Here is a 16,198-nt window from a genome sequence, read left to right on the forward strand (position 1 = left end):
CGGACATGGTTAGCAGTTTGAATGGAGAAGGCACACTGGTGATAGGACACGGTTAGCAGTTTGAATGGAGAAGGCACACTGGTGATCGGACATGGTTAGCAGTTTGAATGGAGAAGGCACACTGGTGATCGGACACGGTTAGCAGTTTGAATGGAGAAGGCACACTGGTGATCGGACATGGTTAGCAATTTGAATGGAGAAGGCACACTGGTGATCGGACATGGTTGGCAGTTTGAATGGAGAAGGCACACTGGTGATTGGACATGGTTAGCAGTTTGAATGGAGAAGGCACACTGACCCGACATGGTTAGCAGTTTGAATGGAGAAGGCACACTGGTGATCGGACAGGGTTAGCAGTTTGAATGGAGAAGGCACACTGGTGATCGGACACGGTTAGCAGTTTGAATGGAGAAGGCACACTGGTGATCGGACACGGTTCGCAGTTTGAATGGAGAAGGGACACTGGTGATCGGACATGGTTAGCAGTTTGAATGGAGAAGGCACACTGGTGATCGGACATGTTTGGCAGTTTGAATGGAGAAGGAACACTGGTGATCGGACAGGGTTAGCAGTTTGAATGGAGGAGGCACACTGGTGATCGGACATGGTTAGCAGTTTGAATGGAGAAGGCACACTGGTGATCGGACACGGTTAGCAGTTTGAATGGAGAAGGCACACTGGTGATCGGACACGGTTCGCAGTTTGACTGGAGAAGGCACACTGGTGATCGGACATGGTTAGCAGTTTGAATGGAGAAGGCAGACTGGTGATCGGACACGGTTAGCAGTTTGAATGGAGAAGGTACACTGCTGATCGGACATGGTTAGCAGTTTGAATGGTGAAGGCACACTGGTGATCGGACACGGTTAGCAGTTTGAATGGAGAAGGCAGACTGGTGATCTGTCATGGTTGGCAGTTTGAATGGAGAAGGCACACTGGTGATCGGTCATGGTTGGCAGTTTGAATGGAGAAGGCACACTGGTGGTCGGACATGGTTGGCAGTTTGAATGGAGAAGGAACACTGGTGATCGGACACGGTTAGCAATTTGAATGGAGAAGGCACACTTGTGATCGGACATGTTTAGCAATTTGAATGGAGAAGGCACACAGGTGATCGGACAGGGTTAGCAGTTTGAATGGAGAAGGCACACTGGTGATCGGACATGCTTAGCAGTTTGAATGGAGAAGGCACACTGACCCGACATGGTTAGCAGTTTGAATGGAGAAGGCACACTGGTGATCGGACAGGGTTAGCAGTTTGAATGGAGAAGGCACACTGGTGATCGGACAAGGTTAGCAGTTTGAATGGAGAAGGCACACTGGTGATCGGACATGGTTAGCAGTTTGAATGGAGAAGGCACACTGGTGATCGGACACGGTTAGCAGTTTGAATGGAGAAGGCACACTGACCCGACATGGTTAGCAGTTTGAATGGAGAAGGCACACTGGTGATCGGTCATGGTTGGCAGTTTGAATGCAGAAGGCAGACTGGTGATCGGACATGGTTAGCAGTTTGAATGGAGAAGCCACACTGGTGATCGGACACGGTTGGCAGTTTGAATGGAGAAGGCACACTGGTGATCGGTCATGGTTGGCAGTTTGAATGGAGAAGGAACACTGGTGATCGCACACGGTTAGCAATTTGAATGGAGAAGGCACACTGGTGATCGGACAAGGTTAGCAGTTTGAATGGAGAAGTCACACTGGTGATATGACACGGTTAGCAGTTTGAATGGAGAAGGCACACTGGTGATCGGACATGTTTGGCCGTTTGAATGGAGAAGGCATACTGGTGATCGGACAGTGTTAGCAGTTTGAATGTAGAAGGCACACTGGTGGTCGGACACGGTTAGCAGTTTGAATGGAGAAGGCACACTGGTGATCGGACACGGTTAGCAGTTTGAATGGAGAAGGCACACTGGTGATCGGACATGGTTAGCAATTTGAATGGAGAAGGCACACTGGTGATCGGACATGGTTGGCAGTTTGAATGGAGAAGGCACACTGGTGATTGGACATGGTTAGCAGTTTGAATGGAGAAGGCACACTGACCCGACATGGTTAGCAGTTTGAATGGAGAAGGCACACTGGTGATCGGACAGGGTTAGCAGTTTGAATGGAGAAGGCACACTGGTGATCGGACACGGTTAGCAGTTTGAATGGAGAAGGCACACTGGTGATCGGACACGGTTCGCAGTTTGAATGGAGAAGGGACACTGGTGATCGGACATGGTTAGCAGTTTGAATGGAGAAGGCACACTGGTGATCGGACATGTTTGGCAGTTTGAATGGAGAAGGAACACTGGTGATCGGACAGGGTTGCTGTTTGAATGGAGAAGGCACACTGGTGATCGTACAGGGTTAGCAGTTTGAATGGAGAAGGCACACTGGTGATCGGACATGGTTAGTAGTTTGAATGGAGAAGTCACACTCTTGATGAGACATGGTTAGCAGTTTGAATGGAGAAGGCACACTGGTGATCGGACACGGTTAGCAGTTTGAATGGAGAAGGCAGACTGGTGATCTGTCATGGTTGGCAGTTTGAATGGAAAAGGCACACTGGTGATCGGACATGGTTGGCAGTTTGAATGGAGAAGGCACACTGCTGATCGGACATGGTTAGCAGTTTGAATGGAGAAGGCACACTGGTGATCGGACAAGGTTAGCAGTTTGAATGGAGAAGGCACACTGACCCGACATGGTTAGCAGTTTGAATGGAGAAGGCACACTGGTGATCGGTCATGGTTGGCAGTTTGAATGCAGAAGGCAGACTGGTGATCGGACATGGTTAGCAGTTTGAATGGAGAAGGCACACTGGTGATCGGACATGGTTAGCAGTTTGAATGGTGAAGGCACACTGGTGATCTGACACGGTTAGCAGTTTGAATAGAGAAGGCACACTGGTGATCGGACATGTTTGGCAGTTTGAATGGAGAAGGCATACTGGTGATCGGACAGTGTTAGCAGTTTGAATGTAGAAGGCACACTGGTGGTCTGACACGGTTAGCAGGTTGAATGGAGAAGGCACACTGGTGATCGGACACGGTTAGCAGTTTGAATGGAGAAGGCACACTGGTGATCGGACATGGTTAGCAATTTGAATGGAGAAGGCACACTGGTGATCGGACATGGTTGGCAGTTGGAATGGAGAAGGCACACTGGTGATCGGACATGCTTAGCAGTTTGAATGGAGAAGGCACACTGACCCGACATGTTTAGCAATTTGAATGGAGAAGGCACACAGGTGATCGGACAGGGTTAGCAGTTTGAATGGAGAAGGCACACTGGTGATCGGACATGCTTAGCAGTTTGAATGGAGAAGGCACACTGACCCGACATGGTTAGCAGTTTGAATGGAGAAGGCACACTGGTGATCGGACAGGGTTAGCAGTTTGAATGGAGAAGGCACACTGGTGATCGGACAAGGTTAGCAGTTTGAATGGAGAAGGCACACTGGTGATCGGACATGGTTAGCAGTTTGAATGGAGAAGGCACACTGGTGATCGGACACGGTTAGCAGTTTGAATGGAGAAGGCACACTGACCCGACATGGTTAGCAGTTTGAATGGAGAAGGCACACTGGTGATCGGTCATGGTTGGCAGTTTGAATGCAGAAGGCAGACTGGTGATCGGACATGGTTAGCAGTTTGAATGGAGAAGCCACACTGGTGATCGGACACGGTTGGCAGTTTGAATGGAGAAGGCACACTGGTGATCGGTCATGGTTGGCAGTTTGAATGGAGAAGGAACACTGGTGATCGCACACGGTTAGCAATTTGAATGGAGAAGGCACACTGGTGATCGGACAAGGTTAGCAGTTTGAATGGAGAAGTCACACTGGTGATATGACACGGTTAGCAGTTTGAATGGAGAAGGCACACTGGTGATCGGACATGTTTGGCCGTTTGAATGGAGAAGGCATACTGGTGATCGGACAGTGTTAGCAGTTTGAATGTAGAAGGCACACTGGTGGTCGGACACGGTTAGCAGTTTGAATGGAGAAGGCACACTGGTGATCGGACACGGTTAGCAGTTTGAATGGAGAAGGCACACTGGTGATCGGACATGGTTAGCAATTTGAATGGAGAAGGCACACTGGTGATCGGACATGGTTGGCAGTTTGAATGGAGAAGGCACACTGGTGATTGGACATGGTTAGCAGTTTGAATGGAGAAGGCACACTGACCCGACATGGTTAGCAGTTTGAATGGAGAAGGCACACTGGTGATCGGACAGGGTTAGCAGTTTGAATGGAGAAGGCACACTGGTGATCGGACACGGTTAGCAGTTTGAATGGAGAAGGCACACTGGTGATCGGACACGGTTCGCAGTTTGAATGGAGAAGGGACACTGGTGATCGGACATGGTTAGCAGTTTGAATGGAGAAGGCACACTGGTGATCGGACATGTTTGGCAGTTTGAATGGAGAAGGAACACTGGTGATCGGACAGGGTTAGCTGTTTGAATGGAGAAGGCACACTGGTGATCGTACAGGGTTAGCAGTTTGAATGGAGAAGGCACACTGGTGATCGGACATGGTTAGTAGTTTGAATGGAGAAGTCACACTCTTGATGAGACATGGTTAGCAGTTTGAATGGAGAAGGCACACTGGTGATCGGACACGGTTAGCAGTTTGAATGGAGAAGGCAGACTGGTGATCTGTCATGGTTGGCAGTTTGAATGGAAAAGGCACACTGGTGATCGGACATGGTTGGCAGTTTGAATGGAGAAGGCACACTGCTGATCGGACATGGTTAGCAGTTTGAATGGAGAAGGCACACTGGTGATCGGACAAGGTTAGCAGTTTGAATGGAGAAGGCACACTGACCCGACATGGTTAGCAGTTTGAATGGAGAAGGCACACTGGTGATCGGTCATGGTTGGCAGTTTGAATGCAGAAGGCAGACTGGTGATCGGACATGGTTAGCAGTTTGAATGGAGAAGGCACACTGGTGATCGGACATGGTTAGCAGTTTGAATGGTGAAGGCACACTGGTGATCGGACACGGTTAGCAGTTTGAATGGAGAAGGCACACCGGTGATCGGACACGGTTGGCAGTTTGAATGGAGAAGGCACACTGGTGATCGGACACGGTTGGCAGTTTGAATGGAGAAGGCACACTGGTGATCGGTCATGGTTGGCAGTTTGAATGGAGAAGGAACACTGGTGATCGCACACGGTTAGCAATTTGAATGGAGAAGGCACACTGGTGATCGGACAAGGTTAGCAGTTTGAATGGAGAAGGCACACTGGTGATCTGACACGGTTAGCAGTTTGAATAGAGAAGGCACACTGGTGATCGGACATGTTTGGCAGTTTGAATGGAGAAGGCATACTGGTGATCGGACAGTGTTAGCAGTTTGAATGTAGAAGGCACACTGGTGGTCTGACACGGTTAGCAGGTTGAATGGAGAAGGCACACTGGTGATCGGACACGGTTAGCAGTTTGAATGGAGAAGGCACACTGGTGATCGGACATGGTTAGCAATTTGAATGGAGAAGGCACACTGGTGATCGGACATGGTTGGCAGTTGGAATGGAGAAGGCACACTGGTGATCGGACATGCTTAGCAGTTTGAATGGAGAAGGCACACTGACCCGACATGGTTAGCAGTTTGAATGGAGAAGGCACACTGGTGATCGGACAGGGTTAGCAGTTTGAATGGAGAAGGCACACTGGTGATCGGACACGGTTAGCAGTTTGAATGGAGAAGGCACACTGGTGATCGGACACGGTTCGCAGTTTGAATGGAGAAGGCACACTGGTGATCGGACATGGTTAGCAGTTTGAATGGAGAAGGCACACTGGTGATAGGACACGGTTAGCAGTTTGAATGGAGAAGGCACACTGGTGATCGGACATGGTTAGCAGTTTGAATGGAGAAGGCACACTGGTGATCGGACACGGTTAGCAGTTTGAATGGAGAAGGCACACTGGTGATCGGACATGGTTAGCAATTTGAATGGAGAAGGCACACTGGTGATCGGACATGGTTGGCAGTTTGAATGGAGAAGGCACACTGGTGATTGGACATGGTTAGCAGTTTGAATGGAGAAGGCACACTGACCCGACATGGTTAGCAGTTTGAATGGAGAAGGCACACTGGTGATCGGACAGGGTTAGCAGTTTGAATGGAGAAGGCACACTGGTGATCGGACACGGTTAGCAGTTTGAATGGAGAAGGCACACTGGTGATCGGACACGGTTCGCAGTTTGAATGGAGAAGGGACACTGGTGATCGGACATGGTTAGCAGTTTGAATGGAGAAGGCACACTGGTGATCGGACATGTTTGGCAGTTTGAATGGAGAAGGAACACTGGTGATCGGACAGGGTTAGCTGTTTGAATGGAGAAGGCACACTGGTGATCGTACAGGGTTAGCAGTTTGAATGGAGAAGGCACACTGGTGATCGGACATGGTTAGTAGTTTGAATGGAGAAGTCACACTCTTGATGAGACATGGTTAGCAGTTTGAATGGAGAAGGCAGACTGGTGATCTGTCATGGTTGGCAGTTTGAATGGAAAAGGCACACTGGTGATCGGACATGGTTGGCAGTTTGAATGGAGAAGGCACACTGCTGATCGGACATGGTTAGCAGTTTGAATGGAGAAGGCACACTGGTGATCGGACAAGGTTAGCAGTTTGAATGGAGAAGGCACACTGACCCGACATGGTTAGCAGTTTGAATGGAGAAGGCACACTGGTGATCGGACAGGGTTGGCAGTTTGAATGCAGAAGGCAGACTGGTGATCGGACATGGTTAGCAGTTTGAATGGAGAAGGCAGACTGGTGATCGGACATGGTTAGCAGTTTGAATGGAGAAGGCACACTGGTGATCGGACATGGTTAGCAGTTTGAATGGTGAAGGCACACTGGTTATCGGACACGGTTAGCAGTTTGAATGGAGAAGGCACACCGGTGATCGGACACGGTTGGCAGTTTGAATGGAGAAGGCACACTGGTGATCGGACACGGTTGGCAGTTTGAATGGAGAAGGCACACTGGTGATCGGTCATGGTTGGCAGTTTGAATGGAGAAGGAACACTGGTGATCGCACACGGTTAGCAATTTGAATGGAGAAGGCACACTGGTGATCGGACAAGGTTAGCAGTTTGAATGGAGAAGGCACACTGGAGATCTGACACGGTTAGCAGTTTGAATAGAGAAGGCACACTGGTGATCGGACATGTTTGGCAGTTTGAATGGAGAAGGCATACTGGTGATCGGACAGTGTTAGCAGTTTGAATGTAGAAGGCACACTGGTGGTCTGACACGGTTAGCAGGTTGAATGGAGAAGGCACACTGGTGATCGGACACGGTTAGCAGTTTGAATGGAGAAGGCACACTGGTGATCGGACATGGTTAGCAATTTGAATGGAGAAGGCACACTGGTGATCGGACATGGTTGGCAGTTGGAATGGAGAAGGCACACTGGTGATCGGACATGCTTAGCAGTTTGAATGGAGAAGGCACACTGACCCGACATGGTTAGCAGTTTGAATGGAGAAGGCACACTGGTGATCGGACAGGGTTAGCAGTTTGAATGGAGAAGGCACACTGGTGATCGGACACGGTTAGCAGTTTGAATGGAGAAGGCACACTGGTGATCGGACACGGTTCGCAGTTTGAATGGAGAAGGCACACTGGTGATCGGACATGGTTAGCAGTTTGAATGGAGAAGGCACACTGGTGATAGGACACGGTTAGCAGTTTGAATGGAGAAGGCACACTGGTGATCGGACATGGTTAGCAGTTTGAATGGAGAAGGCACACTGGTGATCGGACACGGTTAGCAGTTTGAATGGAGAAGGCAGACTGGTGATCTGTCATGGTTGGCAGTTTGAATGGAGAAGGCACACTGGTGATCGGTCATGGTTGGCAGTTTGAATGGAGAAGGCACACTGGTGGTCGGACATGGTTGGCAGTTTGAATGGAGAAGGAACACTGGTGATCGGACACGGTTAGCAATTTGAATGGAGAAGGCACACTTGTGATCGGACATGTTTAGCAATTTGAATGGAGAAGGCACACAGGTGATCGGACAGGGTTAGCAGTTTGAATGGAGAAGGCACACTGGTGATCGGACATGGTTGGCAGTTTGAATGGAGAAGGCACACTGATGATCGTACATGGTTAGCAGTTTGAATGGAGAAGGCACACTAGTGATCGGACACGGTTAGCAGTTTGAATGGAGAAGGCACACTGGTGATCGGACACGGTTAGCAGTTTGAATGGAGAAGGCACACTGGTGATCGGACATGGTTAGCAATTTGAATGGAGAAGGCACACTGGTGATCGGACATGGTTGGCAGTTTGAATGGAGAAGGCACACTGGTGATTGGACATGGTTAGCAGTTTGAATGGAGAAGGCACACTGACCCGACATGGTTAGCAGTTTGAATGGAGAAGGCACACTGGTGATCGGACAGGGTTAGCAGTTTGAATGGAGAAGGCACACTGGTGATCGGACAGGGTTAGCAGTTTGAATGGAGAAGGCACACTGGTGATCGGTCACGGTTAGCAGTTTGAATGGAGAAGGCACACTGGTGATCGGACACGGTTCGCAGTTTGAATGGAGAAGGGACACTGGTGATCGGACATGGTTAGCAGTTTGAATGGAGAAGGCACACTGCTGATCGGACATGTTTGGCAGTTTGAATGGAGAAGGAACACTGGTGATCGGACAGGGTTAGCTGTTTGAATGGAGAAGGCACACTGGTGATCGTACAGGGTTAGCAGTTTGAATGGAGAAGGCACACTGGTGATCGGACATGGTTAGTAGTTTGAATGGAGAAGGCACACTCTTGATGAGACATGGTTAGCAGTTTGAATGGAGAAGGCACACTGGTGATCGGACACGGTTAGCAGTTTGAATGGAGAAGGCAGACTGGTGATCGGACATGGTTGGCAGTTTGAATGGAGAAGGCACACTGCTGATCGGACATGGTTAGCAGTTTGAATGGAGAAGGCACACTGGTGATCGGACAAGGTTAGCAGTTTGAATGGAGAAGGCACACTGACCCGACATGGTTAGCAGTTTGAATGGAGAAGGCACACTGGTGATCCGTCATGGTTGGCAGTTTGAATGCAGAAGGCAGACTGGTGATCGGACATGGTTAGCAGTTTGAATGGAGAAGGCACACTGGTGATCGGACATGGTTAGCAGTTTGAATGGTGAAGGCACACTGGTGATCGGACACGGTTAGCAGTTTGAATGGAGAAGGCACACTGGTGATCGGACACGGTTGGCAGTTTGAATGGAGAAGGCACACTGGTGATCGGACACGGTTGGCAGTTTGAATGGAGAAGGCACACTGGTGATCGGTCATGGTTGGCAGTTTGAATGGAGAAGGAACACTGGTGATCGCACACGGTTAGCAATTTGAATGGAGAAGGCACACTGGTGATCGGACAAGGTTAGCTGTTTGAATGGAGAAGGCACACTGGTGATCGGTCATGGTTGGCAGTTTGAATGGAGAAGGAACACTGGTGATCGCACACGGTTAGCAATTTGAATGGAGAAGGCACACTGGTGATCGGACAAGGTTAGCAGTTTGAATGGAGAAGTCACACTGGTGATATGACACGGTTAGCAGTTTGAATGGAGAAGGCACACTGGTGATCGGACATGTTTGGCCGTTTGAATGGAGAAGGCATACTGGTGATCGGACAGTGTTAGCAGTTTGAATGTAGAAGGCACACTGGTGGTCGGACACGGTTAGCAGTTTGAATGGAGAAGGCACACTGGTGATCGGACACGGTTAGCAGTTTGAATGGAGAAGGCACACTGGTGATCGGACATGGTTAGCAATTTGAATGGAGAAGGCACACTGGTGATCGGACATGGTTGGCAGTTTGAATGGAGAAGGCACACTGGTGATTGGACATGGTTAGCAGTTTGAATGGAGAAGGCACACTGACCCGACATGGTTAGCAGTTTGAATGGAGAAGGCACACTGGTGATCGGACAGGGTTAGCAGTTTGAATGGAGAAGGCACACTGGTGATCGGACACGGTTAGCAGTTTGAATGGAGAAGGCACACTGGTGATCGGACACGGTTCGCAGTTTGAATGGAGAAGGGACACTGGTGATCGGAAATGGTTAGCAGTTTGAATGGAGAAGGCACACTGGTGATCGGACATGTTTGGCAGTTTGAATGGAGAAGGAACACTGGTGATCGGACATGGTTAGCTGTTTGAATGGAGAAGGCACACTGGTGATCGTACAGGGTTAGCAGTTTGAATGGAGAAGGCACACTGGTGATCGGACATGGTTAGTAGTTTGAATGGAGAAGGCACACTCTTGATGAGACATGGTTAGCAGTTTGAATGGAGAAGGCACACTGGTGATCGGACAGGGTTAGCAGTTTGAATGGAGAAGGCACACTGGTGATCGGACAGGGTTAGCAGTTTGAATGGAGAAGGCACACTGGTGATCGGACACGGTTAGCAGTTTGAATGGAGAAGGCACACTGGTGATCGGTCATGGTTGGCTGTTTGAATGGAGAAGGCACACTGGTGATCGGACAGGGTTAGCAGTTTGAATGGAGAAGGCACACTGGTGATCGGACATGGTTAGCAGTTTGAATGGAGAAGGCACACTGGTGATCGGTCATGGTTGGCAGTTTGAATGCAGAAGGCAGACTGGTGATCGGACATGGTTAGCAGTTTGAATGGAGAAGGCACACTGGTGATCGGACATGGTTAGCAGTTTGAATGGTGAAGGCACACTGGTGGTCGGACACGGTTAGCAGTTTGAATGGAGAAGGCACACTGGTGATCGGACACGGTTGGCAGTTTGAATGGAGAAGGCACACTGGTGATCGGACACGGTTGGCAGTTTGAATGGAGAAGGCACACTGACCCGACATGGTTAGCAGTTTGAATGGAGAAGGCACACTGGTGATAGGACAGGGTTAGCAGTTTGAATGGAGAAGGCACACTGGTGATCGGACAGGGTTAGCAGTTTGAATGGAGAAGGCACACTGGTGATCGGACACGGTTAGCAGTTTGAATGGAGAAGGCACACTGGTGATCGGACATGGTTAGCAATTTGAATGGAGAAGGCACACTGGTGATCGGACATGGTTGGCAGTTTGAATGGAGAAGGCACACTGGTGATTGGACATGGTTAGCAGTTTGAATGGAGAAGGCACACTGACCCGACATGGTTAGCAGTTTGAATGGAGAAGGCACACTGGTGATCGGACAGGGTTAGCAGTTTGAATGGAGAAGGCACACTGGTGATCGGACAGGGTTAGCAGTTTGAATGGAGAAGGCACACTGGTGATCGGACAGGGTTAGCAGTTTGAATGGAGAAGGCACACTGGTGATCGGACACGGTTAGCAGTTTGAATGGAGAAGGCACACTGGTGATCGGACATGGTTAGCAATTTGAATGGAGAAGGCACACTGGTGATCGGACATGGTTGGCAGTTTGAATGGAGAAGGCACACTGGTGATTGGACATGGTTAGCAGTTTGAATGGAGATGGCACACTGACCCGACATGGTTAGCAGTTTGAATGGAGAAGGCACACTGGTGATCGGACAGGGTTAGCAGTTTGAATGGAGAAGGCACACTGGTGATCGGACAGGGTTAGCTGTTTGAATGGAGAAGGCACACTGGTGATCGGACAGGGTTAGCAGTTTGAATGGAGAAGGCACACTGGTGATCGGACACGGTTAGCAGTTTGAATGGAGAAGGCACACTGGTGATCGGTCATGGTTGGCTGTTTGAATGGAGAAGGCACACTGGTGATCGGACAGGGTTAGCAGTTTGAATGGAGAAGGCACACTGGTGATCGGACAGGGTTAGCAGTTTGAATGGAGAAGGCACACTGGTGATCGGACACGGTTAGCAGTTTGAATGGAGAAGGCACACTGGTGATCGGACACGGTTAGCAGTTTGAATGGAGAAGGCACACTGGTGATCGGACATGGTTAGCAATTTGAATGGAGAAGGCACACTGGTGATCGGACATGGTTGGCAGTTTGAATGGAGAAGGCACACTGGTGATCGGACACGGTTGGCAGTTTGAATGGAGAAGGCACACTGGTGATCGGACACGGTTGGCAGTTTGAATGGAGAAGGCACACTGGTGATCGTACAGGGTTAGCAGTTTGAATGGAGAAGGCACACTGGTGATCGGACATGGTTAGTAGTTTGAATGGAGAAGGCACACTCTTGATGAGACATGGTTAGCAGTTTGAATGGAGAAGGCACACTGGTGATCGGACACGGTTAGCAATTTGAATGGAGAAGGCACACTGGTGATCGGACAAGGTTAGCAGTTTGAATGGAGATGGCACACTGGTGATCTGACACGGTTAGCAGTTTGAATGGAGAAGGCACACTGGTGATCGGACATGTTTGGCAGTTTGAATGGAGAAGGCATACTGGTGATCGGACAGTGTTAGCAGTTTGAATGTAGAAGGCACACTGGTGGTCCGACACGGTTAGCAGTTTGAATGGAGAAGGCACAGTGGTGATCGGACACGGTTAGCAGTTTGAATGGAGAAGGCACACTGATGATCGGACATGGTTAGCAATTTGAATGGAGAAGGCACACTGGTGATCGGACATGGTTGGCAGTTTGAATGGAGAAGGCACACTGGTGATCGGACATAGTTGGCAGTTTGAATTGATAAGGCACACTGGTGATCGGACATGGTTAGCAGTTTGAATGGAGAAGGCACACTGACCCGATATGGTTAGCAGTTTGAATGGAGAAGGCACACTGGTGATCGGACAGGTTTAGCAGTTTGAATGGAGAAGGCACACTGGTGATCGGACCTGGTTAGCAGTTTGAATGGAGAAGGCACACTGTTGATCGGACACGGTTAGCAGATTGAATGGAGAAGGCACACTGGTGATCGGACACGGTTCGCAGTTTGAATGGAGAAGGCACACTGGTGATCGGACATGGTTAGCAGTTTGAATGGAGAAGGCACACTGGTGATCGGACAAGGTTAGCAGTTTGAATGGAGAAGGCACACTGACCCGACATGGTTAGCAGTTTGAATGGAGAAGGCACACTGGTGATCGGTCATGGTTGGCAGTTTGAATGCAGAAGGCAGACTGGTGATCGGACATGGTTAGCAGTTTGAATGGAGAAGGCACACTGGTGATCGGACATGGTTAGCAGTTTGAATGGTGAAGGCACATTGGTGATCGGACACGGTTAGCAGTTTGAATGGAGAAGGCACACTGGTGATCGGACACGGTTGGCAGTTTGAATGGAGAAGGCACACTGGTGATCGGTCATGGTTGGCAGTTTGAATGGAGAAGGAACACTGGTGATCGGACACGGTTAGCAATTTGAATGGAGAAGGCACACTGGTGATCGGACAAGGTTAGCAGTTTGAATGGAGAAGGCACACTGGTGATCTGACACGGTTAGCAGTTTGAATGGAGAAGGCACACTGGTGATCGGACATGTTTGGCAGTTTGAATGGAGAAGGCATACTGGTGATCGGACAGTGTTAGCAGTTTGAATGTAGAAGGCACAGTGGTGATCGGACACGGTTAGCAGTTTGAATGGAGAAGGCACACTGATGATCGGACATGGTTAGCAATTTGAATGGAGAAGGCACACTGGTGATCGGACATGGTTGGCAGTTTGAATGGAGAAGGCACACTGGTGATCGGACATAGTTGGCAGTTTGAATTGATAAGGCACACTGGTGATCGGACATGGTTAGCAGTTTGAATGGAGAAGGCACACTGACCCGATATGTTTAGCAGTTTGAATGGAGAAGGCACACTGGTGATCGGACAGGGTTAGCAGTTTGAATGGAGAAGGCACACTGGTGATCGGACATGGTTAGCAGTTTGAATGGAGAAGGCACACTGTTGATCGGACACGGTTAGCAGATTGAATGGAGAAGGCACACTGGTGATCGGACACGGTTCGCAGTTTGAATGGAGAAGGCACACTGGTGATCGGACATGGTTAGCAGTTTGAATGGAGAAGGCACACTGGTGATCGGACACGGTTAGCAGTTTGAATGGAGAAGGCACACTGGTGATCGGACATGGTTAGCAGTTTGAATGGAGAAGGCACACTGGTGATCGGACACGGTTAGCAGTTTGAATGGAGAAGGCACACTGGTGATCTGTCATGGTTGGCTGTTTGAATGGAGAAGGCACACTGGTGATCTGACACGGTTAGCAGTTTGAATGGAGAAGGCACACTGGTGATCGGACATGTTTGGCAGTTTGAATGGAGAAGGCATACTGGTGATCGGACAGTGTTAGCAGTTTGAATGTAGAAGGCACACTGGTGGTCCGACACGGTTAGCAGTTTGAATGGAGAAGGCACACTGGTGATCGGACACGGTTAGCAGTTTGAATGGAGAAGGCACACTGGTGATCGGACATGGTTCGCAGTTTGAATGGAGAAGGCACACTGACCCGATATGGTTAGCAGTTTGAATGGAGAAGGCATACTGGTGATCGGACAGTGTTAGCAGTTTGAATGTAGAAGGCACACTGGTGGTCCGACACGGTTAGCAGTTTGAATGGAGAAGGCACACTGGTGATCGGACACGGTTAGCAGTTTGAATGGAGAAGGCACACTGGTGATCGGACATGGTTCGCAGTTTGAATGGAGAAGGCACACTGACCCGATATGGTTAGCAGTTTGAATGGAGAAGGCACACTGGTGATCGGACAGGGTTAGCAGTTTGAATGGAGGAGGCACACTGGTGATCGGACATGGTTTGCAGTTTGAATGGAGAAGGCACACTGGTGATCGGACACGGTTAGCAGTTTGAATGGAGAAGGCACACTGGTGATCGGACACGGTTCGCAGTTTGACTGGAGAAGGCACACTGGTGATCGGACATGGTTAGCAGTTTGAATGGAGAAGGCACACTGGTGATCGGACACGGTTAGCAGTTTGAATGGAGAAGGTACACTGCTGATCGGACATGGTTAGCAGTTTGAATGGTGAAGGCACACTGGTGATCGGACACGGTTAGCAGTTTGAATGGAGAAGGCAGACTGGTGATCTGTCATGTTTGGCAGTTTGAATGGAGAAGGCACACTGGTGATCGGTCATGGTTGGCAGTTTGAATGGAGAAGGCACACTGGTGGTCGGACATGGTTGGCAGTTTGAATGGAGAAGGAACACTGGTGATCGGACACGGTTAGCAATTTGAATGGAGAAGGCACACTTGTGATCGGACATGTTTAGCAATTTGAATGGAGAAGGCACACAGGTGATCGGACAGGGTTAGCAGTTTGAATGGAGAAGGCACACTGGTGATCGGACATGCTTAGCAGTTTGAATGGAGAAGGCACACTGACCCGACATGGTTAGCAGTTTGAATGGAGAAGGCACACTGGTGATCGGACAGGGTTAGCAGTTTGAATGGAGAAGGCACACTGGTGATCGGACAAGGTTAGCAGTTTGAATGGAGAAGGCACACTGACCCGACATGGTTAGCAGTTTGAATGGAGAAGGCACACTGGTGATCGGACATGCTTAGCAGTTTGAATGGAGAAGGCACACTGACCCGACAGTGTTAGCAGTTTGAATGTAGAAGGCACACTGGTGGTCGGACACGGTTAGCAGTTTGAATGGAGAAGGCACACTGGTGATCGGACACGGTTAGCAGTTTGAATGGAGAAGGCACACTGGTGATCGGACATGGTTAGCAATTTGAATGGAGAAGGCACACTGGTGATCGGACATGGTTGGCAGTTTGAATGGAGAAGGCACACTGGTGATTGGACATGGTTAGCAGTTTGAATGGAGAAGGCACACTGACCCGACTTGGTTAGCAGTTTGAATGGAGAAGGCACACTGGTGATCGGACAGGGTTAGCAGTTTGAATGGAGAAGGCACACTGGTGATCGGACACGGTTAGCAGTTTGAATGGAGAAGGCACACTGGTGATCGGACACGGTTCGCAGTTTGAATGGAGAAGGGACACTGGTGATCGGAAATGGTTAGCAGTTTGAATGGAGAAGGCACACTGGTGATCGGACATGTTTGGCAGTTTTAATGGAGAAGGAACACTGGTGATCGGACATGGTTAGCTGTTTGAATGGAGAAGGCACACTGGTGATCGTACAGGGTTAGCAGTTTGAATGGAGAAGGCACACTGGTGATCGGACATGGTTAGTAGTTTGAATGGAGAAGGCACACTCTTGATGAGACATGGTTAGCAGTTTGAATGGAGAAGGC

The sequence above is a fragment of the Hemitrygon akajei genome, chromosome 20 (assembly GCF_048418815.1).
Source record: "Hemitrygon akajei chromosome 20, sHemAka1.3, whole genome shotgun sequence".
Lineage (NCBI taxonomy): Eukaryota > Metazoa > Chordata > Chondrichthyes > Myliobatiformes > Dasyatidae > Hemitrygon > Hemitrygon akajei.